This window comes from Melitaea cinxia, chromosome 11 (assembly GCF_905220565.1).
Source record: "Melitaea cinxia chromosome 11, ilMelCinx1.1, whole genome shotgun sequence".
Classification (NCBI taxonomy): Eukaryota; Metazoa; Arthropoda; class Insecta; order Lepidoptera; family Nymphalidae; genus Melitaea; species Melitaea cinxia.
Window position 1 is genome coordinate 1,194,038 of NC_059404.1, and position 2,390 is coordinate 1,196,427.

The window sequence follows — 2,390 nt, forward strand, 5'->3', positions numbered from 1 at the left end:
CCCGTGCCTCGGAGAGCACTTTAAGCCGTCGGTCCCGGTTGTTATCATGTACACCTAATAGCGATCGTTAGTTATAGTAGGGAATATATCTGCCAACCCGCATTGGAGCAGCGTGGCGGATTAAGCTCTGATCCTTCTCCTACATGGGGAAAGAGGCCTATGCCCAGTAGTGAGATATTACAGGCTGAAGCAGATATGGCGGCGCGAAGTATATTGAAAGTGATGTGAAAAAACTCTTGAGGACGTTAACTTTAACACTAGTTTTGGCAGATTATTTATTGGGACAACCATATTCTAATTTAGTAAGAATTTATTTCGAAATAATCAGTTATACTATTTGACGTATTAAACTTAATAAAATATACATACAAAGCAATAAAAACACCTCAAAATTTACAATGCGTAACATTGTGGTGGTTATGGTCAAAAATGCCCATAAGATATAGTCATAAATCGACCACGCCCGGGGCACAACAATATTATGCGTGAATTTTTTTTGCTGGACGCCATCTTTGAATTTATGATTTCATTTGTGAACGCGTGTGGCAAAAACTTAATCGATTAGGTCAAACCCTTGAACTTTTTTCGAACGGATTCGTAATGGTCGTCCTAGTTTTAAAATTATCGTGTTACTGTGCTCACTGATGTGTGTGAGTTTTGGAAGGATTGGGAGATATAATTACCAATAGATAACCTTATTCTACTTATTCAGGATTACAACCATGTTTCCTACATTTGAACAAAGTGTATTAGTGTTTTAATTTTAGTTATCAGCGTTATGCACAAATTGATGCTTAGGAAATCAAAATTTAGTTAACATTTGAAAAGGTATACAATTTTAAATATTTTAATGAATTCTTCGTTGGGTATGGGTAATCAGCATAAATAATTCGTTAACAAATTCAAATTAAATTTAAAAAATTTGTATATGATATAAATGCAATGAAAAAAATGAGGAAAAATAATAATTTAAAATCACATATATTTAATGATGACTTGTAAGCATTCGATTCTTAATGAAAAATATACTTTAAAATAATTAATAATGAAAAAAAATCGTACTCTATTAGAAGAGATTTAATAGGAACAACGCCACCCACTAGAAGGGGCTGAGGTTGAAATAGATCCATAGTTCTCTGGTCGAATAAAACCCGCCCTTTTTAAAATATACCCAAAAAAAATATTTTTAAGCAACCGCTTAATAAACGGTTGCGGAGAGAACTAGCAATTAAAATCATATTTAGTATGAAAGATCAATAGTTTCATCGATTAGTGTACGTTACCGCTAATCTATACTAAGGACAACAAAGGCGCAACTCAAAATATACGTTTACCGAAAATACGATTTTATTGCAGTATATTTAAAGGCTATTGTTACAGAACAGTAAATGATAGAAAAATTTGCAGTGAATTCATCAAAATGTATTTAAAATGCGTGTCGAAGTAGATGATTACCGGTTACAGTAAATGTTTAGCAATTACTCTTAACTCTCAGCCCCGATCGACAATATTATGTCAGTCTGTCAATCAATCAAGTTGAAACGCTACTTGCTCTATTGTGCAACATTTTATATCTAAAGCTTTTGTTACATAATTATTATATTATAGCTAACGATTTCGGATCGATAATTTTTATCAAGAATGCGATATTTTGGAAAGATTTAAATAAAATTCCACTAGCATAATTGAAATTTATTTATTTTTTGTTTTAAGGGTTTATTGTTTGTTTTTAATTTTTTTAGCATTCTTTTCATTCATATTCATAGTATATTTTAGCTATTCCCATATGTGATACATATATATCATAAATGCTGCGAATAGTCCTTTTTTGCAAATTAAATAGTCTCAATATCTGAAGCATATACATATATTATTTTATCATCATCATCATCATCATCATCACTTCAGCCTATGGCAGTCCACAGCTGGACATTGGTCTCCCTAAGTTCGCGCCAGACATCCCGGTTTTCCGCAATCCTCATCCAGCCTACACCGGCAATCTTACGTAGATCGTCGGTCCAACGGGCCGGAGGACGTCCCACACTGCGTTTGCCAAGACGCGGTCTCCACTCCAGGACCCGTCTACTTCAACGGCCATCGGTCCTACGTCACAGTTGACGAGCCCACTGCCACTTCGCCTTGCTAATTCTGTGGGCTATGTCGGTTACTTTCGTTCTCTCGCGGATAGTCTGATTTCTAATCCTAACTTTGAGAGAAACCCCAATCATTATTTATATTTATATATTAAAACCACAAGCTTCCTGTGTGAACAATGCGGCCTTAACCTATTAAAACTTAACTTAAAACCATTCATGAATGAAGGAATTGAATGAATCTTAAACAAACAAATGGATACTATAATAGTCACTTGGATGTCAAGTGACAAAAAA